We start from the raw sequence: 15,976 nt of genomic DNA, 5'->3' as shown, positions 1-15,976 counted from the left end.
TTACGGATATTCAATTTACTGCTCAGCAGAAGCATAAGTTTGGGTGTCTTCAGGTACTTCAGACTTATGCAGGAGTATAGTCTGGTGTTGGAAAGGATTCAGTGACAACACTGTGTGCTTTGAAGTTAATTAGAAAAGATTATTGACTGAACTGATAGTATTGAAATCTTGATTGCTATCTGTGTTACAGGTTGTAGTGTTTATTTCATATTTCCTAATTGTTAAGACAAACTCTCAATATTGCTTTTAATTGACTGATTGTGTATTTTTATTGTTTTTGTAAGCTGCCCTGAGAGCAGGATATAAATCCTCTAAATAAACAAATAAATATTCCAAAATGTTGGAAACTAGAGTCTAGGCATTTAAGGCTGAAAATGTAAGTTTTAAAAAAAGATTCCTCACATCCTCCCCCAGTTGTTGGTAACTACCAGGCACAAAAGCAGAACTGGACAATACAAACCATTAATATGCTTAATTTGCCTAATTGGCAAATAATTTGCCTAATTGGCAAAGTACCCTGCCTGGATTTGTGGAACTGGAATATGGCAACCCTAAATGAAGTGGACTATTTGTTGTTGTTATATGTCTTCAAGTCGATTATGACTTATGGCGACCCTATGAATCTTTTGGATATATTCATAGGGTTTTCATGGTAAGAGGTATTCAGAGGTGGTTTACCATTGCTTTTGTCTAAGCCTATGGCACCTGGTATTCCCAGGCGGTCTCCCATCCAAGTACCAACCAGCCCTGATCCTGCTTAGCTTCTAAGATCAGACATGTTTGGGCGTGTTCAGGGTAGTATGGCCATAGGAAGTGCACTATAATCTGAAAAATATTATGCCATAATAAAAGTCTGCCCCTCTAGATTTTATTTATTTTAGCAGGTTTTATAAATGAGATATGTCATGTTGTTCCACATGCTTTTTCTTTCTTAACCCCCCCCAACATAGTAGCACCACAGAATCCTTGGTTAAAATTACAACCCCAAACCTTTCCAGTCCATTTTGCTACAACGTAGTGGAATAGATTTCATTTATTTATTTAGTGGAAATTTATTAATTTTATCACATTTATTTTCCCCCTTCCTCCCAAAGGAATCCAGGGTAGCAAGCACACAAACAATAAAACATCTTGGAAAACAATTCCAGTACAGATGCAGACTGGGATAACGTTTTCTACCTAAAAGTCTTGCTGGAAGAGAAAGGTCTTCAGGAGGCAGCACCTGTCTATTATTTAAGGGGAGCGAATTCCAAAGGATAGGTGCCGCCACACTAAAGACCTGATTCCTATATTGTGCAGAATGGACTTCCAATGTCATAGTATCTGAAGGAGGCCCTTATTCGCTGAGTACAGTGATTGACTGGGTATATAAGGGGTGAGACTATCTTTCAGGAAATAGGTCCACATGAGATGAGCAATATAATTCTTGTGGAAAACATGTTATTTAAAGGGGTGTGATTATGATGATGATATTTATTTATTTATTATTCGACTTATAACCCTCCCTTCTTCCCAGTAGGAACCCAGGGTGGCATTAATTAAGTGCCCAATTAATTAACTAATAATAATAGAAGCAATATTTTCATAAGGTTTTATGGAAGTTTGACAAATCAGTTCTGTTGAGGCAAGGATGTGTGTTTTAGTGGTTTGGTGAATTTTAATAGTTTTATTATTATCTATATAAGCAGCTGTTATTGAAATTATCATTATCATTATTATCATTATCATTATTATTATTATTTATACTTGATATCCTGTTCTTCCTCCCAAAAGGGGTTGTCAGCATAACCATTGAAAACAATATTTTTACTTGATCTTAGTTTTCAAGTTATAATGCTGATGAAGGACTTCATGCTTAAAATCCATTTATTGGGAATTTGACATCCACTACAGCATGAGTGAGCATCTGTTCATACAATGGGGTTTTCCCTTCTCCTCTCTTCACAGTCCTCTGCAAAATCTGCTCTGGGGGATTGGGGGATTTTCCAGAGCAGACCTGAGGGGCTTGTGGAAGGCTGCAATTTCCTGGTAAATACTGATTTGTAAGATTCTACCCCCTTTTTATTTATTAAATGTAAACCCCACCCTTCCCCCAAAGGAGCCCAGGGTGACAAACACACAAGCAATAAAACAGTTAAAACATCTACAAACCATTCTAATACAAAGGCGGACTGGGAGAGAGCTCTGCTTAAAAGGATTGTTGAAAGAGGAAGGTCTTCAGCAGGTGTCAAAATAGAGACAGTACCTGTTTATTGTTTAATGAGAAGCAATTCCATTTTGTTTGTTCTGGACTGACTGATCATGACTCCTAAAATTGTTATTATTATCTTTATTAGATTTGTTAGTCACTTGTTATCCAAAGGTCTCCAAGCAATTTACAACATGGTTAAAAAATACAAATAAATATATTATACCATACAAAATCCCAGCAATAATCTCCCTCTAATAGCTGCAGGAAACTTTGGCACCAGACTAATAACAAACAATATCATTTTAGTCTATTAAAATGCCGTCCTGGTCTCCTGCCGGGAGGAAGGTTGGGATCTAAATAAATAAATGCCTTGGAAAAAAGATAAATGTTTATCTGTCACTGAAAAGATGTCAATGAAGGCGCCAGATGGACCTCACTGGGGAATGCATGCCATAGATGGAAAGCCACAAATGAAAAGGCCCTCTCCCTTGTCACTACAATCTGAGCCTCCCTCAGAGAGGAGACCTGGAGAAAGGCCTCAGATAAAGATCTAAGGATCCCAGGTGTTCCAGAAGATATTGGGGTCCTGAGCTGTAAATAGCTTTAAAGGTCGAAACCAGCAGTTTGAATTGGACAATGTAATTGGAACAGAAGTGGTGTTATATGATCTGTTCACCTTGAACCCCCTCAATGGTCGGACAGCTGCATTCTTCACTAATTGAAGTTCCAAACCATTTTCAAAGGCAGCCCTGTGTAAAGCACATTACAATAATCCAACTTTGAGGTTACCATATCATAGATTACTCTAGCCCAGAGTAATCCCTGTCCAGTTAGGGTTCTAGTTGGGCTACTAGCCTAAGCTGATGTAAGGCACTCCGCACCACTGAGACCACCTGTGACACCAATGAATCCAGAAAAAAACCCAGACTACAAACCCACTCCTTCAGAGGGAGTGTGACCCCATCTGGAGCAGGCTGCACACCGGTCAGAGGAACCACTTGCTAACAGTATCTCAGTTTTGTCTGGATTAATCTTCAGTTTATTGGCCCTCATTCAGTCCATTATCACAACCAATCACTGATTCTGTGAACAACATGAACACTGTATACATGTGCATGCATTTATCTCACATTTTCATGCTTCTTTTGTTAAAGAAGTTATGATAGTTAACCAGTGTCTTTCCACTGGTCTCTATCAACCCGAGTAAATAAATGTGCAATTTGTTTTCCAAGTAGTGTAAACATATTGTGGCAGAGGGTTGAAATAATACACCAACACAATAAACTGGGTTGAACAAGGGCCACTTTATTAAACTATAAACCAAAACTTTTAAACTAATCTGCAGAGGAAAACATAGGTGGGGAACTATCTATAAGCAAGTATTTGTTATACAGCTCTCGGGTGACCAGCCGCTGCTGGGGCATGTGTAAGCCATTTTTCTTACCCCTTACCCCAGCCACACCTGTAGATGAGCAGGAGGGCCTTCCCACGTCACCCCCCAGAGCCCTACAACTCCAGGTGGATGAGGTAAGCAGGCCCCAGAAGCAGCCCATATCCTGCCCTCGGGCCTTAAAGCCCTTCCTGGCAGGCTTCTGGAACCACCAATCACCTCCAAAGGTGCCTAAGGGGGCCACCTAGCTGTCCTGACCTACTTCCCTTTTTGCACCTATCCACACAAGTGACCAGACAACCTAAACTCAACTCAGGGAATTAACCTTAACCTTGCCGAATTAGCCAAATTAGCCGAAATGACCTATTAAAAACACAATGCCCCTTAACCCAATTCCATCCCACCACCACAGTAGGCAAAAAACCTGTCTGCCAACCCAGGTAGGCAGGATAAAAATTCCTACTCGGCCCTGAAGTGACCACGAACACACCATAGTAATGGGAGGGCTGGGTGGACATTGCAGGCCAAAAGGAAGGGAGGGAGGGCAGCAAGGGCTTAAACAGGCCCAATGCCGCCCTGGCCACTCACGCAGCAAGCTGCGTGACGCATGACAGCTGCCCTTTCTTCCAATAGTGACTGGGGCTTCAACCCCAGCCGCAAATATGCATCACCCATCCAGGCTTCACTCAGGGGGGTGGAGCGGGACTTGCAGCTCTGCTTCCAGAAGTAGGTCATCCCTCCAAAATGAGACCCCATTAAAATGCCACAAAAAGGACGACCACACCTCCAGGTCAGCATGTAAAGCTGCTGTGACCCTGTATCTATAGTAAGGCCAGGGAAGTCCCACCATGGCATCATACACCCGCCTAAGGAATACCCAGCCCGATGCAATGATCCTACATGCGAAATTCAAGCATCCGGCCAGCTCCTATAGGGCTGACAAGTAAACCTTCCTGTCCCTTGACATCTCCTGGATCTTGACCTGTAATAGATAGAGCTTATCTCTGGGCAGTCGGCAGCATTGAGCCTCAGAGTCGATCTCAATAACTAGAAAGGTCAACACTGAGGCTGGGCCCTCTGTCTTTTCTATGGCTATAGGAACCACTCATTCCCTAATCAGGTCATAAATTTGGGACATCAGGTGCTGGCATTCACTGGAACCCACAGAACCTGCAAATAAGAAGTCATCTAGATAGTGTACCACAGCATCAGAGTCTGCCTGCCTCTGGGTAAATCACCATGATTCTGTCATTTATCGTATGTTATTAATATAATTGCTTTTATATGTACTGATGACTGTCCAGTATTTTACCTATTGTTATTAATGTGATTACATCTGTTATTATTGTATTTTATCTCTTTTAATGTACGTCGCCTAGAGTGGGTAATTGCCAGATAGGCGACAAACAAATTAATTATTATTATTATTATTATTATCAGGACCACATACTCAAGGAATGAGCTGAAGCGCTCAAATACTGCGCAGGAAATAGAGCACCCCATAGGCAATGCCCTATCTACATAGAATTACCCTAAAAAGGAGAATCTGAGTAGATCAAAAAACCCTGGGTGGACGGGCAAGAGACATAAGGCAGACTTGATGTTGCATTTGCCCATAAGGGCCCCTCTGCCGCATGTACGCAGTGTACCATGCACACTGCAGAATCAAAAGAGGTATAGCGCACCGTGCACAGGCTATCTGGTATGAAATCATTAATGGAGTGTCCCTGCGGATAGGACAAGTGATGAATTAATCTAAATTCCCCAGGCGCTTTCTTGAGCACTATTCCAAGGGGCGACACCTGTAGAGCTGAGGTAGGGGAACATGGGAAAGGGCTCAATATCCTGCCTGCCTGCACTTCCTTTTTGATCTTACCCATTACAATTGCTTCCATGCCCCGGACAGACTTGAGGTTCCAAGTCATGAACGCAATCTGCTGACCTGTATATGGTATTCTAAAACCAAATGAAAAACCCTGTAACAAGAACTGACCACCACCTTCAACTGGGTAGTCCACCAACAAAGCCCACAGCACCTCCAGTTTAACTGGGGAGGCACCCTTTTCCTTGAGCAACGCCCGAAGGGGGCTGCTTCCTGCCTCCCTGCATGTCCCTGCCCCCCTCTAAAGGATCTGCCTCGGGGGCAATTAGTGCAGGAATGCAAGCCACCACAGATGGAGCACTCATGCTGGAAACGACAGGGATTACAGGTACAGACCCCCCTAGAGCTGAATTCCCAGCAGAGCAGTCTGTGTTGAACCCCTTGACCCATGTTAAAGCAGGGAAGGGTAGCCATGGACTGCCTGCTCAGCAGATGTCTGCTATCACTCCTGTCCCCAACCAGAGCCCGAGCAGCCACCATGAACTGCAGCCATAACTTGGGCTCCTTCCTATCCCATAGCAAAGCATTATCAAAGGCTGCTCACATCTCAAAAGCCTCATCATAAGATAACCATGTAAGGCCTGCAAACTCCGAATAGCCCCTATAAATTATATCAAGATATTTAAGCAGCAGTGGACCCCTCTGCTGCTGCTGCTGCAATATAACCCCTGAGTAAATTAGGTAGGCCAGCAGCCAGTTGGCCCATGTCCTGTCCACCTTCTTATGCCTGGGTCTATCTTGCTTCCTATCCTCCCCTTTCTCCCTGTCCTTCTTAGGGGGCTTCCGATAAAGTAGGGAGAACAAGTCCACATACTTCCCTCGCAAAAAAAATTCTTAATGGCAGGGAGCAGGTGGAAGCCGAGCGGTGCTGATCTTTCCCCAAAGGGAATAGTGTCCTCAGCAATAGCCCTCAAGGGGTCCTCAGCGACTTCCTTGGCCGGCTATTCAGTCACCTTAGATGGTACAGCTGGCTCCTCCAGCTGGCTGAAGCTCTCCCATAAGGCAGTCTCCACTGCCGGACTTGTTATGGACGGCTGCCATACTGGTTACATACTGCCATGATTAGCGCTTGTGGGTCCTGTCCAGAAACTTCAGCTCCCATACCAGCCATAGATGCTGGGCTTGCACCCACTCTGCCTGGCTGGGCAGCAGGCCAGCCCTGTCCCTGTGCCTAAGGCCTTCACAGAGACATTCCTCAGCCATGCCACCCCATCCATTGAGCCTGTGTGGCCGACTCACCTCCCACATTCGCTACCGATGACATCGCAGCCAACTGGCACTCTGGGACTGGCCTCACCATCACTTCCCCTCCAGATGTTGCCATAGGGGCCGTGCTAGGTTCGGCCTCCAGTGCATCCAGCCACACTAAAATTAAATTGACAGCATTCACATTAGCGCCCTTACTGCTCGACCCCATTTGCCTCTTAGCCCTCACCCTCGCCAGCTCAGGAAGCTCAGGACTGAAGAACATAAGAACATAAGAAGAGCCTGCTGGATCAGGCCAGTGGCCCATCTAGTCCAGCATCCTGTTCTCAAAGTGGCCAACCAGGTGCCTGGGAGAAGCCCGCAAGCAGGACCTGAGTGCAAGGACCTAGCTGTTCCTGACTCCCCACCTGCCCCTTCTGCCACTGCAGTGCTTCCAGATGGGCCAGGATAGCAGCCCTTGGGGGCACCTCATCCTTGTCCAATGACACTGCCATCATGGGTGGCTGCTTGGGCAGTGCCTTAGGGGCCTTCCCCTTCGTCCCACCTCTACCTTTCCTAGGAGGCATAATTAACTGATTTAACCAAAGAATGAACCACTCGAATTCCAAAAAAGGGGGGTGACCTGTGTGATGTTCCTGCTTATAGTGTAAATATGGTAAGTGCTGTTTATATAGAAGACATATGGTAAGTGGAGTGAAAGAGGAGGGGGGAGTACATGAGCAGTAGAATGCTGGATGATCGGCTGAGCGTTTGAATGGCTGGGAGTATAAATGAAAGAATGACAGTTGAATCTGGGTGGTGGATGTTGGGAGTGTGGAGAAAGAGGGAGTTGGAGTTCTGATTAATAATAAGTCAAGTACAAAACAGGAATAGATGAAACCATACGCTTGTGAAACATTCTAAAACTAATCTTGTTATTTCTGATATTTAATAAATACTTATTTGGTTTACCAAAGGCCTGATCCTTGGCTGGGGGATATACATACCAGAAGGGAGGGCAAGGTAATTACCAAGGCTGAACAGAAACAGTATCTAATGGTGGCAGCGGTGAAGGGAGGAATAATAACAATTCAAGTATCCAGAGCAACCCAGAGTTGTATGCGTTATCTATAAAGATACAAGGGGGTTGGGAACAGCATAAGCACGCAGTCACAAAAGTAACCAGCTAGAGAGAGACTCAGGCAAAGTCTCTGGGAGTATTGGTTATAGGACGTGACTGGTGCTGCTGCCTAGCAGGGGGATCTAGTGAGATCTGTGCTAGAGCGGAGTGAGAAACCATATAAAGGACGGTCTGGACTGGTGGTATCCCTGGTGGTGCCTAGTGAAAGGCAGTAGTCACAAGCAGGTGGGAACCTGACAGGGAGAACCAGGGAAGGACGTCACAACCTGCTATCCCCAAAAACCTAAAACCACCACCTCCCGTATAACCCTCCTATGCGTGTGCATGTGGGAGGAGGTGTGAATACTGTTTCCTCCCTTATGATTCCTTGCTAACCCAACAATAACCCTGTGTGTGGGGGTGGGGGTGTGAAAGGCTTAAAGGCCAACAGGCCTGTTGCCTCTTCCCTTATATTATCCCAGGAACTAAAGGGGGATGTCCTAGAGGCTTACACAGTCACGGGGGGGGGGTAAGGTTGGTGCAAGGCCAAAACTGTGCCACCTCTCCTCAGGCCTATTCTTACTTCCCCCTCAATCCAGCCCAAACTGAGGCCTGTCTTGCGCCTCGTGTCACCCGTGGCACTGCTTTAAAGCAGCGCTGCCATGCTGCCATGGTCAATGGGGGGGAGACTCCACAAAATGGCCACCACCACAACTCCCTCACATGCTGTTGTCCTCCTTCCCCATCACATGCCAAAAGGAAGGCAAGGAGGGTGGCATGGGCTTAAATAGGCCTGACACCACCCCGCCCACCCACATAGGAAGCCACGCAACACACAACAGCTGCCCTTTCTTCCATGGTGACTGGTGCTTCAACCCCAGCCGCAAATATGCACCACCCATCCAGGCTTCACTCGGGCGGGCGGAGTGGGACATTTCTTTATGTATTACATGCCTCATACATAGTGGTGCCATTTGTATAAACACATAAACTGGACAGCATATTAATGAGGACGAGGTAGACACTCAAAATGTCCACTGATCAGACTGTTATACTGCACTACGCCATCCAGCGGTGTGTATATTCCACATGGAGAAAACACTTCCAAGCCCCTCTTCAGACACTTCAAAAGATACAGTTGTGCCCAGAGATACAAAATAAGTTTATACCAATTTCACTAGGATATGATTTCACAGATCTACAGAGTTTATTGTTAAACCCACTTTTGAGGCACAATTAGAAACAGTCAAGAAGGTATGAGAACAAGCCACACTACAGGTAAAACAGGAAAATCAGGCTATCACTAGAATTGCACCAAAAATTAAATCCATTGGGGCGCACAAGTGGTGACACCTTTGTTTTGATGGAGTGAGAATTCCTCAGGTGAATTAATAATTATTAATGCGTACTTTTAGCAGTAAATAATGTAAAAACATTTCACTTTCAGCTACTAGTTCCAAATTGCAGATTATAGTTGTATATGTATAGCACGCTAAAAATCAGCTGGAACCCACTCCCCAGAAAAGATCATATCTAACTGGGATGATGTCATCAAAATGGTCACTACCATATCTGTAAATATCTCAAGAACTACTCAATCAATTTTAATGACTTCCTAAAGAGTGATGTGAAGCATTCAGGAACAAAACTTACTGTGCGGGATATTGGACTAAGGAAGGGTGAGATCTTTTGTGTCTGGTTGCCCAGTACTTTGATGGGGAGAACTTAACTCTTGCCAGGCACAAAAGTCTCATTCCTGACTTTGACTCTTAATATTCTTCAGGAAATATATACCTCTATATTTTTCTGTTTTCCTCTTTCCATAAAACCAACCTTTATTATATATTTTATGTGTGCTTCTTGGGTTATAAAGGATGGGTTCATATATATTAGAGCAATGTGTGGGTTTTAATTCCAGCAAAAGTTTCTGCTATGCTCTTGGGAGTACATTTAGACTTCTAGTGGGGGTTCAGGTGTACATATGTAACAGCATACTAGCTAGCTTGCTTAAAGGCTAGCGCTGATATATGAGTCCTCTTCAGGCATTTAACACATTTAACACATAAGAGTTAAAAGTGTGTAGTGTGTGATCATGAAGATCTGAGGGAGGCTTCTACATGTGTTCAATTGAATCTGCAGCTGGGAACCTTTCCTCATCAGGGATAATGGATGGGGGATCTCACATTGACAAACATATTGCTATTTTACTATCACCTTTTAGAAAAGAAAAAGCAGTTTTGTTTTAACATTATTATTATTATTATTTATTAAACGTATATACCGCCTGACTAGCAATAGCTCTCTGGGCGGTGAACAACAAAAAATACAATAAAATTACACAGTAATACAACAGAGCATATAAAAAGTACAAAATCTAAAATCAGATTACAACACATTTAAAATTAAAATTAAATTAACTTAAATTAAAATGCCTCGGAGAAGAGGAAGGTTTTAACTTGGCGCTGGAAAGATAATAATGTTGGCGCCAAGCACACCTCCTCGGGGAGACTATTCCACAGTTCAGGGGCCACCACTGAGAAGGCCCTAGATCTTGTCGCCACCTTCCGGGCCTCCCTATGAGTCGGAACCCGGAGGAGGGCCTTCGTAGTAGACGGTAGTGTACGGGCGGGTTCATATCGGGAGAGGCGATCCAACAGGTATTGTGGTCCCACGCCATATAAGGCTTTATAGGTTAATACCAACACTTTGAATCTGGCCCGGAAGCATATTGGAAGCCAGTGCAGGTGAGCCAGAACAGGTGTTATATGCTCGGACCGCTTGGTCCTTGTTAGCAATCTGGCCGCTGCATTTTGCACTAGCTGAAGCTTCCGAACTGTCTTCAAAGGTAGCCCTACGTAGAGCGCGTTGCAGTAGTCCAAACGCGAGGTTACCGGAGCATGTACCACTGATGTGAGGTCCTCCTTACTCAAATAGGGACGTAGTTGGGCTACCGAAGTTGGTAGAACGCATTCCGTGCCACCGAGGCTACATGAGCCTCAAGTGAGAGGGAAGAGTCTAAAACGACTCCCAAACTACGAACATATTTGAAAACCAGCTGCCTTTGTTGAAACACCCTTTTATGTTATACTTTTGTTTGAGCCTTTTCCCCTCCTCGGTATTTGTATATTGTTGTGTGGGTTTCCAGTGTAAACAAAAAATGGTAAAGAGCATACTGTAGATAAGCTTTCAAATTGTTATGTGGCATTTTACCACATATCTGTCAAGTAAAAGGTTAGAATTTTCACTCTTCTGAGAAAAACATACCAATTAGCAGCCAGGCAATCCTGTTGTGAGCTTAAAGCTTGGGAAAAAGTTTTGACATATTTACAGATATAGTTGCTACCATTTGTGATCATATATTTTTCTATCATTAATCTTCTAGTTGACCCAGTCTTTGTGGTGCTAGCAGGATGCCTGTTACACTCACTAGGATAGGACATGATCCAGCCAAGTATATACACAAGGCAGCATGAAACTAAAAGCTCATTTACTCTGGTACACTGACTGCAGTGGAATAATTCTTAGTAAGTGTGCTGAGGACTGTATCCCCTAAGCCAGCCTTTCCCAACCTTTTGGGTTCTCAGATGTTGCTGGACTGCAACTCCCATCAGCCCCAGCCATCATGGCCAGTGCTCAGGAATGATGGGAACTGTAGTCCAGCAGCATCTGGGGACCCAAAGGTTGAGAAAGGCTGCCCAAAGCCACACTGATTTCAATCCCACTGAAAGCAATAGGACTTCAAAGTGCTTCACTTTGACTTGGCCATGCTCATACTGCCTTTCTTTTTCAGTGTGGAATCCCGTGAACTAGGAAATGCCACCATTTTCCCCAGGCCTCCGTTCACCAGTCTGGAAATATGAGGTGAGCTGTCATTTCTTTCGAGTAGGTACCCCATTGTTTACTTATTATTGTTATTTATTTATTAAATGTATATCCTGCCCTTCCTCCCAGTAGGAGCTCAGAGGGGCAAACAAAAACACAAACACTTTAAAACATCATAAAAACAGACTTTAAAATATAATAAAACAAAATATCTTTAAAAACATCTTTTTTAAAAAAGGTTTAAAAATCTTAGAAAGCAATTCCAACACAGCAGACTGGGATAAGGTCTCTACTTAAAAGGCTTGCTGAAAGAGGAAAGTCTTCAGTAGGCACCGTAATGATAACAGAGATGGGGCCTGTCTAATATTTAAGGGTAGGAAATTCCACAGGGTAGGTGCCACTACACTAAAAGTCCGCTTCCTATGTTGTGCAGAATGGACCTCCTGATGAGATGGTATCTGCAGGAGGCCCTCACCTGCAGAGCATAGTGATTGACTGGGTATATAAGGGGAAAGACAATCATTCAGGTATCCTGGTCCCAAGTGGTATAGGGATTTTTACACCAAAGCCAGAAACTTGAAGTTAGCCCAGTAGCAAATGGGCAGTCAGTGCAATTCTTTCAGCAGTGGGGTGACAAGTTGGCGATACCCTGCTCCAGTGAGCAGTTGCACCACTGCATTTTGCAGCATCTGTAGCTTCTGGACCAATCTCAATGGCAGCCCTATATAGATCTCATTACAGTAATCCAGCCTGCAGGTTACCAGTACATGAACAACCGTGGTAAGGCTATCCCCATCCAGAAATGGCCACAGCTGTCTTATCAGCCAAAGCTGGTAAAAGGCACTCCTAGCCACTGAGGTCACCTGGGCCTCTAGTGACAAAGATGGATCCAGGAGCACCCCCAGACTACAAACCTGCTCTTTCAGAGGGAGTACAACCCCATCCAATGCAGGCAACTGACCAATTACCAAAACTCGAAAATCACCAACCCACAGCACCTCCATCCTGCTAGGATTCAGACTCAGTTTACTGGCCCTCATCCAGCCCACTACCGAGTCCTGGCACCTGTCCAGGGCTTGTATAGCCTCTCCTGATTCAGATGTTACAGAGAAATAGAGCTGGGTATCATCAGCATACTGCCGACACCTCACTCTAAATCTCACAACCACTCCCAAGTGTTTCATATAGATGTTATTTAGCAGTGGGTACAAGATGGTACCCTGTGGCACCCCACAGAACAATTGTAAGGGGCCTGAAAGACAATCACCCAATGCTATTCTCTGAAAATGACCCTGGAGATAGGATTAGAACCACTGCAAAACAGTGCCTCCAATGCCCATCTCACCAAGTCAATGAAGAAGGATACTATGGTTAATGGTATCAAAAGCCGCCAAGAGATCAAGTAAGAATAACAGGGTCACACTCCCTGTCCTACTCCCGATAAAGGTCATCCATCAAGGTGCCAAAGCCGATTCAGTCCCATAACCAGGCCTGGAACCAGATTAGAATGTGTCAAGGTAATCTGTTTCATCCAAGAGTACTTGCAATTGCTGCACCAAAACCCTCTCAATCACCTTCCCTAAGAGGGGGGTATTTGCGACCGGTCGGTCGTTGACACAAACCAATGGGTCCAGGGTGGGCTTTCTCAGGAGCAGTCGGATCACTGCCTCTTTCAGGGTGGCTGGAACCACCCCCTCCAGCAACAACATGTTGACCATAGCCTGGATCCACTCAGTCAACCCCCCTTGGCAAGCTTTAATAAGCCAAGAAGGGCTGAGAGAACACGTTGCTGGCCGCATCATCGCAAGCACCTTGTCCACATCATTAAGCTGCATCAACTGAAACCGATCCCAAGAAGTTTCAGCAGATGTTGCACTGGACCCCTCACTGGGGACTACAGCAGATGTGGATGGAGTAACAGCAAGGTTAGAAGCAGCACTACACCTCACACTCAGGAGTAGGGTGGAGGGATGGGGGCCAGGAAAGGCAGGTGTACTACTCTGTGAGGAAATGATATGTCACCATCATATACCTCTGCATCCATGAATCAGCTCAAAATTGTGCGAATGCAAACCATCTGTCCACATGAGCACCGTAATATTAGAAATGAGTGGTCACAGCTAGGGAAAGGTGAATCAGCCCACTGCCATTTGCCAATTTCACATGTATTCAGCTTTAGGTTTGTTTCATGCTATTTGCAGATTCTTTTAAAAAAAATACATTTAAAACATCTTGTTTATGTATTATATGGATTTTGTGTGCATTCTTTCCCTCAAATACACATTTTTGTATGCTTTCCAATGCATTTTTCAAATAAAAGATTAATTTTTGTTGACATTCTCTTGAACTGAAACTGTGTTGCAAAATTCAGAGAAGTGTGAGATCTGATTGCTGTGTTGTAATCCACATGTAAGTCGAGGACCAGACAAATAGGTCAGCTGACTTCAAAGTGTGGACTGAGCAAACTTTTCCTATTACCCCTACTGCCAACAGAAGTAGCCACGTAGCCCCCTTTGATTATCCTGCTCCAGTGCTAGTTCTCATACGATTAGTCTACACAAGCATCTCTATACACAAATCATGCTTCTCCATAAGGAGTTCATCAGTCCTCAAAGGAGGGCAAACTCTTGTAAATAATATGCTGGCAACTTAAGATTCTTTTATAGGTACCGGTATTGTTTCCAAATGTTTACTGAACATTCTTCGAGATTTGTTTGTGGAGATGTTATATGGTGCCCACCGTTTATTGAACATTTATTCTGAGTTGTTTGTGAGGAGGTTATATGATGTTAGACTACCACACTTCTCACTGCACTTTCCTGTGGTATTTCTTATCACAAAAAAGTGCATTGGGGTTTGTTGTGCAAGAGTGCCCAATCCTTTTTAATTGAGCAACCTGAATTTCAGTTGAATCCCACCCACAAAATGGTGTCAGTCTGGAATCAGCCTGGGAAACAAGGGGCAGTAAGAAATCTGGAAACTCAGAAAGCACCAGAAACATTCTTACCCACTTTCTTGAGGCATCACAGTCAAAGGCTGAGGGCCTCTTCACACTTTACACTGGAAGGTGTACCACTAATATATTTTAAGTGTATACCTCAAAAGTTGAAAGTGACAACTACATGCATGCTTATCATAAATACATTTATCAGGGAGACAGGGTTGTTTGACTCAGTGACAGACCCAAGCTTGGTCTGAGCATGGTCACTGAGTGACATGTGTCGATGCCTCCACTCACCAACACATTTTTTTAAAAAAGATTTTCATGCCCTACTTTACTATTTTTTTCAGGGTTTTTGTTTGTGTTTTTGCTCAGATAATCCACACTCTTCATTATCTCTTTTGTCTATCCTGCTGTTTGCTAAGCACTAATAATGTCTTTGTTCTTCCAGATAAACAAACATAAGGTTTCTTGTCTGCTCTCTCTCGATGTTTAAAATTTTATTAAACATTAATACAACTGAACAGTTGTGTCATCACAGTTAGAACGCTTTGATTAATACAGTTTGGATTCTATGACAATAACTAGTCTTGTTACGCCGTGTGGTCCACCCTTTACTTATGCACCCAGAGCAGCTACAGAGCAGTTCATTCACCAATCACCACTGAGCACATATTCAAGAAGAAGCTGCTGTCAGTTATGGCTCCCTGGCTAATGTACATGTGCATTCACAAATGCTTGCAAACACGTTTCTTGCATTCACCGGATTACTTCCAATGTTAGTCTTACTCAGATTAGACCTGATGGAAATTATGGACATGACTTAAGTAGTTCCATTAATTTCAACATATCTACTCTGAGTATAACTTAGTTGGATACAACCCACACTTTCTATTGTCAGGTGTACACTTAAAACACCTTAAGGCTAAACTAAATATAAAGGCAACAGCCATGACTGTTTAATCACATGCCTCCTCCATTCAGGTGCAAATTCAGTAATAGGAAGGGTGTGTGTCTGCTTTTAAGATCGAAATAGGCAGACAGATAAAAGAAGCTAAATCTCCTTCCTTCTCCACTTGTCCTCTCCACAGTCCAAAACATTTTTCTCCCAATCTGGTTTAGAGTTCAGACAGCTGATCATAAAGAGGTGAGCTCTCCAATACCATGTGCCCCCTTTGATAGTAAAATCAGTTCCTGTCCTCACTTTATGCATCAATGGGGCACAGATGTGTTACAGCAACTGTTGGCCGCTGCTGCCACCATGTCTAGTTTGATCCTTAGATGTATACTTGAGATGTCCTTCATGGAGTCTTTAGAGTACCTCCACAGAATTGCTGAAGGAGCCTTTGTTTTATCCATATCAGTGCGTCCCATAGCAAAGACATAGTGCAGGGATACCATGCCCTACCTCTGTCTTTAAACAGCCATGTACTTGTGTTGAGGAT

The 15,976-nt window shown here is 44.0% G+C and overlaps 1 pseudogene; it reads right to left on the bottom strand.

Moving 5' to 3' along the window:
- Positions 1-693: 693 nt before the first annotated feature.
- Positions 694-812, bottom strand: LOC133386322 (5S ribosomal RNA; annotated as a pseudogene).
- Between the last annotated feature and the right edge of the window lie 15,164 nt (positions 813-15,976).

This window comes from Rhineura floridana, chromosome 5 (assembly GCF_030035675.1).
Source record: "Rhineura floridana isolate rRhiFlo1 chromosome 5, rRhiFlo1.hap2, whole genome shotgun sequence".
NCBI lineage: Eukaryota > Metazoa > Chordata > Lepidosauria > Squamata > Rhineuridae > Rhineura > Rhineura floridana.
The sequence above is the reverse complement of the archived record's forward strand: the minus strand, read 5'-3'. Positions and strand labels throughout refer to the sequence as shown.